Raw genomic sequence first — 14,075 nt, 5'->3', positions numbered from 1 at the left:
ATGGAGGAAGGGATCAAGAGAGAGACAGAGGGGCTTCCCGGGTGGCACAGTGGTTGAGAGTCCGCCTGCCGATGCAGGGCACACGGGTTTGTGCCCCGGTCCGGGAAGATCCCACATGCCGCGGAGCGGCTGGGCCCGTGAGCTATGGCCGCTGAGCCTGCGCGTCCGGACCCCGTGCTCCGCAACGGGAGAGGCCACATCAGTGAGAGGCCCGCGTACCGCAAAAAAAAAAAAAAGAGAGAGAGACAGAGGAAGAACAGAAGGAGGAGAGAGAGAAGAAGGAAGAAAGGAAGGAAAGGGAAGGAGGGAGGGATAGAAGGGTCCATTGAAGACAGGAGTAAAGCCTCCAAAAGAAAGCACAATTGAGCAGGTTAGAGTTTTCACTACGGAATTAGGTTGCTTCAATCCAACTCTAGCTTCAGGTATAGGGGGACCACATGTGAGTTTGCCTAGCTTCATAATCCTCACCTTCCTTATCTTTAAAATGGGGGAAATGATATTTTCCTTTTAGCGTTGTTACAGTGAGAAAATAAAATAACATATGTAAAACACTTAGCCAAGTGTTTCTTGGCCCGTGATAACATTTAATCATTATAAGGCAGTACAGTTATCATAGCCAGGATGTAACCCATGACACTTTCAGAACTGAAAATCTCAGGGTCAGCTCAGTACCAAGAAATGAGACTGAGCAAAGAGGGGGAACTGTATGGGTGAATTAAATACCTGTGAATGAACACTTATATGAGAGACATTATAAGGGGAAGGTGGATTCCTTGTATGCAGTAAAAAAGGGTAGTAACAGATGATTCTCCTAGTAGCAAATTGTATACAGATTGGAGGAAAAAATAAACACAATGTATTATTAAACCACTTATTAGATCAGATACGTAGGGTAGAAGATAGTGTAATTTAATAGACCTACCAGCAGTCTGAAATATGTGTTCTTTAAAAATGAGCTTGGGGACTTCCCTGGTGGCGCAGTGGTTGAGGGTCCGCCTGCCAATGCAGGGGACATGGGTTCGAGCCCTGGTCCGGGAAGATCCCGCATGCCGCAGAGCAGCTAGGCCCGTGCGCCACAGCTGCTGGGCCTGCACTCTAGAGCCCGTGAGCCAACAACTGCTGAAGGCCACGTGCCTAGAGCCAAAAAAAAAAAAAAAAAAAATTAGCTTTGATTTCTCTGCAAGAAAAATTAGAGGGCAGAGGAAGAGAGGCTCCCTTTGCTGATGAATGAATACAGTCAAAATTAATTTCCCAAGATCTGAAAATGTGACCAAAATAAACAAATCCTTGCGTTTGAACTCAGGAAATTTCAGAAATAGGTGTGATCAAGAACTCTGCTTGCCTTTTACATTTTCAGTAGTGTTTGGACATGCTGGAGAATGTGTAGAAAAATGTTCATAGGTGGGTTTCAGGAAAAAGAGGGGATCAAATTCAGAAAAGGGAATATGGTACATGATATGAAAGAGAACAGTTGAAGGAACTGAAGGCTGAAGAGAGACGCAAGCAATATCTTGAAACTTTGTGCAGTTACAGTAAAGCAGCACAATTAAAACCAAAGGTGGCAATATTGATGAAAAGACGCTTGTGGTTATTTTTAGCAATGGAATTGCAGTGGAATTTTAACCTGTCTTGAGAGGTAGCGAGCTCTGTATCACTTGAGGCATCAAAATGGTATGGGATAAGGATCTACTAGGAATGCTGAGAGAACAAGGGTGTTAGGTTAAATCCACATCCCCCATTTTTTACAGGATATTCACAGTTATTAGAGAAAAAATAAAGAGAGGATAATTTGCTGGTCAAGTAAGTTTGGGAAACATTAAATTAAACTAAGTTAAACATGTCACAGAATCTTTAGCACTAACTCTCCAAGAGGGGATATTAGTATGCATCACTTCCAATAGAACAAGAGAAACTTCTTGCTGAGGACAAGGTAAGAGATGTGTGATGAAATGGTCTTTAGCAAACACAAGTGTACATAATCTCCAAATTACTTTCGACATGAAGACTCCATGAATCCATATAAGAAAACCACATCAATGTTCCTAGCAGTGGTCAAATTTAATGGAGTACACGGTTAGAAGAACCAAGAGTACAGACATCGTAACAAAATTAGGGACCATTAACTTAGATGAGACGAAAGAGAAGAATGAGGGAAATAAAGGCACTGACCTCGTAGAGATGTCTCTGAGTGACTGAGAAGTGAATAGAGCAGTGGGCATAAGAAATAGAGTAGCAGACAACACAGGTAGAACACTGTTTGATATAAATCATAGTGATATCTTTTTGGATCTGTCTCCTAAATCAAAAGAAGCAAAGGCAAAAAAGAAACAAATGGAACCCAATTAAACTTAAAAGTTTTTGCACAGCAAAGGAAACCATCAACAGAACTAAAAGACAACCTACTGAATGGGAGAAAATATTTGCAAATGGTACGACTGATAAGGGGTTAATACCCAAAATATATAAACAGCTCATACAACTCAACATCAAACAAACAAACAACCCAATTAAAACATGGGCAGAAGATGTGAAGAGACATTTTTTTCCAGCAAAGATATATAGATGGCAACAGGCACACCAAACAAATGCTCAACATCACTAATCATCAGAGAAATGCAATCAAAACCACAATGAGATACCACCTCACACCTGTCATAATGGCCGTCACCAAAACAGCGTACAAATAACAAATGTCGTCGAGGGTGGGGAGAAAAGGGAACCCTCCTGCACTGCTCGTGGGAATGTAAATTGGTGCAGCCACAATGGAGAACAGTATGGAGGTTCCTCAAAAAAATAAAAATAGAACTACCATATGTATGATCCAGGAATTCCTCTGCTGGATACATGTATCTGAAGAGAACAAAAACGCTAATTCAAGAAGATAACATGCACCCAATGTTCAAAGAAGGATTATTTACAACAGCCAAGAAATGGAAGCAACCTAAGTGTCCATCAACAGATGAATGGATAAAGAAGATGTGTGTGTGTGTGTGTGTGTGTAATGGAATATTACTCAGCCATAAAAAGAATGAAATCCTGCCATTTGCAACAGGGATGGACCCAGAGGGTATCATGCTTAGCGAAATAAGTCAGACAAAGACAAATACTCCATGTTATCACTTATATGTGGAGTCTGAAAAATAAAACAAATGAATGTATATAACCAAACAGAAACAGACGCACAGAGAACAAACTAGTGGTCGCCAGTGGGGAGAGGGACGGGGGGAGAGGCAAGACAGGGGTATGAGATTAAGAGATACAAACTACTATGTGTAAGATAAATAAACAACAAGGACATACTGTACGGCACAGGGAAATATAGCCATTATTTTGTAATAACTTTAAATGGAGTATAATCCATAAAAGTATTGAATCATTATGTTGTACACCTGAAACTAATATAATAAATCAACTACATTTCAATAAAAATAAATACATTTAGAAAATAAAATTTAAATTTAAAAAATTAGTTTATTAAAAAGAAAAGAAAAAACCCAGCTGGACAATGGGAGAATTAAACAACAAAACGAGAGCCAGAAAGAATGGGAAGGACATGAAGTAGTGGTGGATGTGGATTTGTCTTTTATTTTTAAGTATGAGATGTTCCTGGCCTGAGGCCAGACCAGTGTGGACATAGGCAACTTCCTTCCCGATGGGAAGAGCTCCTCAGGAAATCCATCCAGAAGGCTTCACAGGAAATGTGGATTCAGACAGGGCTGCCTCTTCATGACAGAGCCTGTCCCTGAGTGCACTGACCTGATGGAGTTACTGCCCTCTTCCCTCACAGGGCATTGGCTGCTTGGTGAATGACATCCATACACATCTCCTTGGACTAAGAAGACTCGTGAAGAGCACATTTGGTCTCCAGTTCTCCATTCCCCAGCCTTGGGGAAAGTCATAACCCTTTCCTAATGGCAAGCACCACTTCCTAATTCCCTCCTGCCTGGTCATAAACTGTCCTCAGTAGAATCTGCCTTTTCATTGCATCTCCAATGTGCATCCAATATCCTGCAGAATCTAAGCCCTAGGAGCACTTTCTCAATCAAGTCTTAATCATATCTTTCCTTCTTCCTTTTCTAAGCTTTGACCTTTACAGGCAGAATTCCAGCTAGTGTCCCATGAACAGAAAATTCTATTTCTCCCCATTGTTTTATGAGCCACTAAGCTGAATCTGAAGGAAGACAAGGGAGAGAGGCAGCTCTTTTAAATGAGACATACATATCCCTTCCTGTTACAGAACCCCCCCCCCCACCGCCGACGCCTGCTCTGGGACCTCTCAACAGCCCTCATCTAGAAGAACCTCATATTTCTCATCAAATCCGTAGCTTAAGAAGTCACATTATATTTTGAGACGACTTTTCTCACTTAGGGTAATTCACCTGTGATCCATCCAACTTGTTGTGTGAACTAATAGCTCCTTTTTGCTGCTGAGTAGTATTTCATGGCATGGGTGTTCTAGAGTTTGTCTGACCGTTCACTTGTTGAGGGACATTTGGAGATTGTTTCCAGTGTTGGGCTTTTGTGAGTAGAACTGCTATAAACATTCATATACAGATTTTTGTGTGCACATTAGTTGCCATTTCCCTGGGAGAAGTGCCCCAAAATGTAATTGTTGAGTCACATGTTAAGCACACGTTTGGTTTTGAAAGAAACCACCATGCTTTTTCTCAAAGTGACTGCGCCAGTTTGCATTCTCACCGGCAGTGTATGACTGCTCCAGTCCCTTTGTATCTTTATCAGCATTTGGTGTTATACCTCTTTTATTTTATCCATTCAGATAAGAGTGTAATGGTTCGCTGTGGTTTTGCTTTGCATTTTCCTATTGGGCAGTGCTACTGCACAACTTCTCGTGTGTTTGTTTGCCATCTGTGTATCCTCTGGGGTTAAGTGTCTGTTCATGTCTTTTGTCCATTTTCTAATTGGATTGTTTGGATTTTCTACTATTGAATTTTGAGAGGTCTTTGTTTTCTATATTAGTCCTCTGTCAAATATATGGTTTAAAAAAAATAAGAAAAGAAGTCATATTGTAGCCCTTCAGTACATCTGGAAAGATTAGAGTCTATTAAAAAAAAAAAAAAAAGCCTTTGGCACAAGCAATTTAAAGCTCAAAGCTCTAACCTGGAATTGGTATATTTATCTTGATCTTTAATTATTAATGTTGCTTTATCGATCTGATACCTAAAACGCAAACAACAAAAAACAGTTCAAACTAACTGTTCACAAGGTGGGCTTTTACATTTTGGGTCTTCTTTACTAGTCTTTGAATCTAATCCTTTTCTTCCACTAATTGACAGGATTTAATTCATTAACAAGTTTTAACACTTCGTTTCCACTGCTTGGCAATTTCTCCCCCAATCAACAGGAAGTACGCTAAATCTCGTCCCTGGCAATAGTTGCATGGTCTACATAAATGTATTTTCCCTGGAACTTTAAAACCAATTTTAACAAGCCCACTTTGTAGTATTCTGTGCCCAGTGGCTGCCCAGTACTCTAAAAAAACCTTTGCACACTTCTTTATCTTACCACAAAGACATTATATTATTAATGAATCTTATATACAGGACAGGGTTGTCATGGAGACATGCTAAGGCTTTTTCATTGGGTCAGTCAACAATGTCAGTTTGGTAGAGATGTACTCCAGATAATATTTATGGATGGGGGATCTGATGCGTTAAAACAGGGCGCTATTTGTGAGGGTCATTTCCTGTTGGAGCCATCAGCCTGATTTCTGATTCATGAGTATGATCCAACTTCCCATCCCAGGCAGCTAGCTCCTTGCCATCTTGTGCTACCGGCTCTACAGGTAAGAGAAGATGAAAGCATGCCAAGGTAGTCAGCATCACTAGAAAAATAACTCTAACTCCTTTGAATAAATTATAGGAAGTAGAAATGGTAATTAAGAATTTATTTACTTAGGTCAGTGTTGGACACATAGTGGGCACTCCATAAATATTTGCAAGATGAATAAACTAATGCCAATTGTCAGATTCTTTGCCATCAAGGAACTTGCAACCTCGTAGCGATTCAAACAAAGACACCACTGACCCATCCTCCCTGTCACTTATGTGACCCCTAAGGATAACATATGACATTCTCTGGCTTCCATACTTTCCTCCAAACCTTCTTGAATATAATTATGCATTCCGTTTGTATCACCTCTTGCGATAATAAAGACCAAATGTTAAAATTCTCAGTGGAAGGTAGGAGGACTACATTTATTTTGTTGGTTAAATTATCTACACGCTCTTGGGAAATCATTATGTTTAATATACTCAAGGTGCTACAAGAAGGTTCACACCAATAGGGCAGAGACAGTTCTTTCTTTGCCTTGAGAAGTTTACAATGGAAACAGAAAAACAAATCAAGCTGATATGAACCAGATGAAAAATACGATATATTTTTAATTTTATATGATCCTATTCTTTGGACAGAATACACACTAAATCCATGGTTGTTAAATGCACACATTTCTAATGACACCGTTCAGACTATCTCAAGTAACACTTGAGTGATTTTCAAAAAATATTCTAAGTTTCTGGTCCACCGTATTGCCTTCCTTTCAAGACAATTCAATTTGGGTTTGAAGAGAGAGGGCTGTTGTCATAAGGTGCCAGACGTTGAGAGAGGACTGAAAGATTCAGCTACATCCCTTAAATCTATATACCAAGTGGACATCAGGAAGACTGGCAGACGTTTTCAGAGGGTTGGCACGGTGAGTTAAAGGCAAAAACTGACAATGTTATATGTACGTTTAAAGTTGTGCTTACATATAAATCTTAGAATTCTTCAAAATATTAAAATCTTCTAAAATGACACAATAAAACATGACTTAAATGGATTAGAAGTCAGTATTAATCATAAAAATTTAATAATTTAAAGCTTACTTATTTATTTGAGACAGATAATATTCTCCAAATCTTGTTCTCTAATTACTTTGCTATTATAAATACATAGCGATGTTTCAGAAGATATATTTCCTTTGTTGTGCCTGGCAAACTAAACAGAATTTTATGTAGTTATGTAGAGAATGGCTAAGTCTTTCCTTTGAGATATATGACAACCATAAAAAATCCCAGGAGCAGAGATGATGTCATATATAAGACTAATTAACACACCTATAGAATAATGTTTGTTATATGGTCTTTTAAATTGTATGGCCTAAACTAATGATGGGGAAGACTTCGGACTCAAACACCACCTGTGGGAGTGAGGAATAGCAGTGGAGTCTGCACGAAAATAACGAGATCTCCCTTAACCCTTGGTCACAAAAAGTTCATCATCCCTGAAAGACAGAGCCCTCCAGGGGACTGAGACTTTACAGAGTCATAAGAGATTGTCAGGTGGACAAGTAGAGAGATGGCATGCATTTAGAAGGAAGATCATGACGACGTCATAGATGTGTGAGAGTTTATGATGTGTCTAGGGAATTACCAATATTTCAAAATAGAAGCTAGAAACTGGTGGCAGATAAGACAGTAGGGAGATGGCAGGATAAAAGCCAGGGGAATTTTGTTTTGATTCTGATGATGGAGAGTGTGGCAGAGAAAGCAGCGGTCACTTCTCATTCTATCCACTCACACTCATTTCTGCACTCGCCTGAAGGGGCAGCCCCGTTACCAGCTCTGGCCAGTAGTCTATGGGCAGATGTGACAGCTGTCACCCCCAAGCTAAAATTAACAACAGGTAGACTTGGATCCCCTCTCTCCCTCTCCTCCCCTGCTTCCCGAAAACCCAAGGAGCTTTCAGTTGAGAAGGCATAGCCACAGAAACTGGAAACAAGTCGTCCTCGAGAGTTGCCTAGACCCACAGTGGACTTTGCATGAGCAATAAGTTAACCTCCACTGGGTTAAGGCACAGGACTTTGGAATACTCTAACTTACTCTCTTGTGACCAACAAAGAAAGACCTCTTGAGCTTATAAGATGGGATTGACACGGTGAGACAGGCTTATTCGGAAGCTTTTGTGGCTGTCAAAACTGAATTACACTGGAGAACTATGACCCTAACACTTATTGGCATTTGTGGTGGTCCAGTCCTTTACATGGATGGATGTTCTCATTTGATCCTCATGACCCTTTGAGACTTATGTTATCATACTCATTCCCATAATTTGTACAAGGTCGAGAGATCACGGGAGCCCAGGGTTCAAACTCAGTCTGACATGAGAACCAAGCCCTTAGCATTTCAATATAACCCGGGTCCTTGATTTCCTATTGCAGTCAACTATCACTAATGTCCCATTTTACCATTCTCTCTTGGTTGTAACTTTTGAGCTTTTCCATTGAAAAGGGTTTAGCCATCCATCTCTCTTCTGTTTTCCCCCAAATCCATTACTAACATCGTCCCTTGGGGACATCCCTCCATGAAACACCATCAAGGTGGCCTGGCAGTCCCACCTGCCTGGGCAACAGGCTTGGTCAGCCCCTTGCGCCCCCAAGGTGATTGGTAAGGTCAAGGGCTGTAGGAAGGCTTCTGTGGGTTTGAGAATGCTGCACGATGATGAAGGAGCATGAGCAGACTCTTGAAAGCTCAGAAAGCCCTCATCTTCCATGTCAGTGAGTACAGAGAACCTGAGGGGGAGGAGGAGGCTGGAAACAGCACCAGGCAGGGAAGCGGCGCCAAGGAGACACTTGGGAGCTCATATTAGGCTTCTCGCCCAAATGGCCAATGGATCTGAAACTGTGCGCACAGAGCAAGAACTTGGCACAGGATTCGAGGTGCAAGGGAGGGAGGCTGATGGGAAGAGTTTCAAGTCATAGCTCTAGACACTGTCTGGGTAAGTCTCATGGAGCCAGAGACTGTCCCGGCCTAGGACTGCAGTGGTTTCGTTGCAGGGAGTAAATAAATGGACTGCCAACATTGTATTAAGAGAGAAGGAGAGAGACCCATATGCAAGAAAAGCACTTAGAAGCGGCTAACAGTTGGCTAGATTAACGTTCTGGGGCTTAGGGGGGTTGACGAGTTGAACACAGCACTGATAAGTACTCAATGAGTGGAAGGCTCACCATGGTCTGTCCCCTACCTTGCATCATCTGGGGGAGCAGATCGGGATGTCAAACATGGGAAGCATGGGGGAGAGACATATCTTCAGTGAGTATGAGTCACTGTGTACCTTGACTATCAAAATGCACTTTCATAACAGATTTATCAAGTAAAGGCATTAGGCCAATTAGGGCCATGGGTTGGGGTGAGTGAGAGAGGTATTAGCTTCAGGTGCAAAATTTAAGGAGGCACCTTGCATTTGCATAACTCAGACTCTCTTGCCTTACCCTAATCCTGGTCCTGTCAGATCCTGTCTTTCTTTAAAATTTTTATTTTTTTTATCATGGTTTTTTTTGCATTAAAATTTAATTTTATTAAATATCACATTAAAATATTATTTATATTGATCATGGAGGTTTTTTTTAAATGCTCCCTTAAATTCTGCACCTGCAGCAAATGCCCCACTTGCCTCACCTTAATCCTGGCCCTGATGCCCAATCAGGAAAAGCCAAACAAACCTCATATAACATTTGTACTTTGCCCAAAGGCAACTTGTCTAGTCAAAATAAGAGGAGATTTCAAACACACATTTCAAAAGCCTGACTCTGAAGCCCCACGCTTTCTATCTCATTATCTCTACCAAGTAAGCTTATCTATTACCACTTGGCTTGGGCAGGTGGGAGCATCAGTCGACAGGATGGTATTCCAAGCAGGGATGTCCCTACAGGACGATGTTAGTAATGGAATTGGAGTAAATAGAACCTAGATTGCTAAACCCTTTTCAATGGTTATAATACACCAAGAGTTAACGTTAAAAGAAGAAAGAAGACCCTATACACTGGACAGACAGCTGAGGAGCCCACTGAGATGAATGAGAATTTCTGAACACCAAGTGGTTATTGACATCTTTAGAGAAGTCATCTTTCTAGGACTCAAGGAAGTAGGGAAGAAAAGTATTTTATTTAGGACTGTATCATGGTACATTTGAACGGGTACTATAGACATCATTTGTCTTCTTCAGAGCTCAGAAGGTATACTGGCTTTAGAAGCACTTGATAAATGTTTTTTGAATAATTAAATTATTATTTATTTATTATTCATAAGATAAATTATTTATTATTATTATTTATAAGTTATAAATAATAATAAACACTATGCAGCCTTACTATTTAGTCTCACAAAAGAATGAGAGAGACCTGAATGAATGAGCTTGGACAAATGTCCAGCATACATTAGACAAACGAAAAGAGGAAGAAAAAGATGCCTAGAATAACCGAACTATTTTTAGATTTGATGGTACATGTGTATATATTTAGACAGAATCATACCCCTGAGCTGATCTGAAGAAGGTTATCCAGGGAGCAGTATGGAATAGATGATTATGCCTAATGGAAATACACATTTTTAACTGGGATCATAGCTAACAAGTGACACTTCCCGACCCCATGAAGAGAATGGAGTATAACCCTTCCAGTCACAGAAAAATGCAGATCGTGGCGGAGAAGCTAGAGATAGATCTAACTTCCCCGTTTAGCAAGTCTAGCATGGCGCTGGGCGCACAGCAGACGCTCAGCATCTATTCACCGGATGAACAAAATACGCTAATCTCAGGTAAGACAAGTGGTGGAGCATAATATGTATTGGATTGGAAAGGAGGATTGCCTTTCCGAAAGCGTAGGATGGGACCTCTTTGTGATGTGAAGTTTGGGCCTTTGCACATGCAAAGAATCTGTTTCCATAAATCGTAATAAAAGGTCACCGTCGCAGGTCAGTGGGGAGTAGATTCTGAGATGGACATTTATAAGCAGAAACTTTATCAGTGAAAGCTCTCAGGATCAATATATGAATGGGAGTAAAGGAAGCAGGACTGGGCAGAGGGAGAAGTTGGGTTGGGATGCAGTTGTAATGGAGGTTTCAGCCAACCTCTCAGGGATCTGGGATTGCCCTTGAGACTTGTCCTGAATTGGGGCAAGTGGGTCAGCCCTTTATACAAGTGCATCTACAAGTCACTGGGTGTGAGCTGCCTTTAGGAAAAAGTCATGACTTTGGACAAGGCAACTCTCATCAGCCCGGAGCAAATCTCAAAGAGGCAATACTCCCACAAGCTGGAGGAATGAGTGCCTGTGTGCTTTGATCCTGAAGGTAACACCACTGTTATCATAGCTCGCTCTCAGATCAGTGCACGAATTTAATGACTGTGGAATAAGTCTTACATTGCTATCACAGAGTGCCAACCTAAAGAAGAAAAACGACAACAGTAATATTCATTAAGCCATCAATACTTATTGTGTCTCTAAGTGCTAGGCACTGTTCTAGGTTCTGTGGATAGGGCAGTTTAAAAAAAAATAGATGAAAATGCCTGCCCTGTTTAAGCTTATATTTTATAAGGAGGATACAGACAAGATAGACATAGCTACCTAGCCAGCTAGATGGATCATGGATGGATGCATGGATGGCTGGATAGATAGTTGGGTAGATAAATAGATAGGTGGATAGAGAGATAGATAGATGAATTAGTCTGAGATTGTGAAAAGTAGAGAAAAATAAGGCAGAGGAAAGAATAGGGTAATTCTGGGGCAGAGGTGAAATTCAGTGTTTTGTAAGTGAACACAGAAGACCTCACTCAAGAAAAGTAGTTTCTGATCGAAGCCCTGAAGGAAGTGATCAAGCCATGTGTATACCTGGGGAAAGATGTTCCAGCTAAGAGAAAAATGATGCTAGATAGCGTGTAATAAAAGCTCACCCTGTGACAGAAACCCTGCTGGATGTTTTACAAACTGTATCTAGTTTAATCCTCCAACAGGTAATATCAGTTCCCTTTGAGAAAACTGAGATCTATAGAGATTAAGGGATTTTTTTCCCCCGAGGTCACTCAGAAAGCAAATACAGGAGGCCAGATTCAAAGCCAGTGTGAAACTCTAAAGCCTCCTTCAGAGGAAGAAGAGTCCAGGGGACACTGGACTAAACTTGATCACAGGGACGTGTCCCAACACTGGCTCCCTGAAGCTGCTTGTGACTGGGCATGCCTAGACAGTCCACCCAGTAGTGGAGGAGCGGAAATGGTGACCTGGTCAGCCTGAGTTCAAAGCCTGAGTGCCGTACCAGTGGCCACCCTGCCTCCCAATGCACCCTAACTGGGGTGGGGGGGGTACCACCTGGCTGGTCTGGCTAAGATGGTGATGCCCAGACAGGCAGGCTGGTCAAAACAAGCCCTTCCCAGAGCGCTGCCTTCACCAGGCTTCCTGTGTCCATTTCACAGAACAACCAACAGACCAATTAAAACAAGAAACATGGAAGACCCCAGGGCCTGGCGAGGAGAAGCAGCAGATCTAGCAGGGCTGGCGTAGACAGAAGGCTGCACTTGTTCTGAGGGAGCCTCTGGCTTCGTGCCCTCGGGCCCATTGTATCTCCTCAACCCCCTGACAGAATTATTGGCCTCTTTGGCACTTGTCCCCCCAAGCATCCTCCCCAGCTCCCAGGCCACCATACCCACAGGATGCAGCCTCGGTGAAGAGGGACAGATGGGTCTGACTGTGGACAATGTTGACCTCACCCAACGCCTCCCGTTTGGCTTTTCCCACACAAATCAAGCTGATTCTGCATGAGAAGACACTTCAGGTTTTTTCGTAGTCCCTGCACGGTGGAAGATCGAAAAAGGGGGTAAGAGAACAGTTACTGTTTGACCCAAGTTAAGTCTCATGTCTCACGAGAGTCTTCCCAGGTAGGTATGTTATCTCCAGCTTATGCAAGAGCAGCTAAGCCCCACAGAAGGTAAGGATGGGCTATGTCCCTTTGCGTCCCTCCCATAGATGGCCACATTAAAGCGTTTGCTGAGCTATGTGCAAGGGATACTCAGGTCAACAAGTAGTTACTAAGCACTGAATTAAGTCTTGAAGTTATCAGGATTTAGATTAAAATCAGAGAGGCCCTGTCGTCAAGGAGCTCATGATTTAAAAAGGAGTTCTCAGTCCTGCCTGTCGCCTCGAAAGAAAAAAAAAGCCAGTACCAACTCTGGGAGATGCTGATCCAGAGACATGCTAGTTTCTAGGAAGGCACTGGAGCTTGTCCTCACTGGATCCTCTCTCTTTGAGTTCAGAGTTGAACAGGGTCCTATCTCAACTCTCTCACCTTTTCTTGGCCAATTGCAAAGTCTCATTTGGGTCAGTTTCATTCTCATGACATTCACTCCTACGTCTCCACTAGCCACCTGGAGTTGTTTCCACTTAAAGGTTGGTATAAGGGTTTCTATTTTGGAACTTTCTGCCCCCAAGCTTGAGCAAAATTCACAGCTGAAACTTACAAAAGACACAAACTACCAAGATACTGCTATTTCTACACATTTAAAGCCTTCTTTTTATTGATTTCTTAGACCCCTTCTTCACTTTATTTCTTCCCTACTCCATTCCTTAGCCATGAGGCTTAATACTAATACAGGTGGGAATTTTTTTGCGGGGGGAGGAGTAAAGCAGGAGGAAGTGCAGTCAGGGGGTGAACCAAATTAGTGGGAGATGCAAACCTCCCCCGATGGGGGCTTCCGGCTCCTGGCTTATTAAATTGCCTCTGACGCCTCCCTGATAGCTAGCTGCTTCCTCTGTGCTTGAAAGCATCCAAATCGCCTCATTGCTAATCTCCATTTTGCTTCTCTGACTTTGAATTGTTTAATCCTTTTTTAAAGTCTCTTATCTCACTCAGCAATCTTCAAAATATTTGGAAAGAGATGTTTTCTTTCCTACTGGAGAGTAGCCATCAAGTATAATCACAGGGCCATATGTTAATTAGGCATCTAATCTACCATTTCCCAAGTGGGCCCTGATAATAGTTTCGCAGAAAAACTAAGTTTGAGATATCTCTTCCAGAAGACTTTTGGTTGGCTTCTTACTTGGGCCCTTCTCTCTGGAAATGTAGTCTCTTGAGTCTTCTATCTCAGCGTTCGTAACATACCTGATGCAAAGCCTATCCAACTAAAATTAAAAAATAAGACTGCTAAAAATTGCGGGGGGGGGGGAGAAGAACACAGGTTATTAGATATTTTTCTCTTCTTATTTTTCCAATTATATCTCCTCTCCCAAAAGTCGAAATTTCTTCATTCTCAGA

Source organism: Orcinus orca, chromosome 20, assembly GCF_937001465.1.
Source record: "Orcinus orca chromosome 20, mOrcOrc1.1, whole genome shotgun sequence".
NCBI lineage: Eukaryota > Metazoa > Chordata > Mammalia > Artiodactyla > Delphinidae > Orcinus > Orcinus orca.
Note: the sequence above shows the minus strand (reverse complement) of the source record.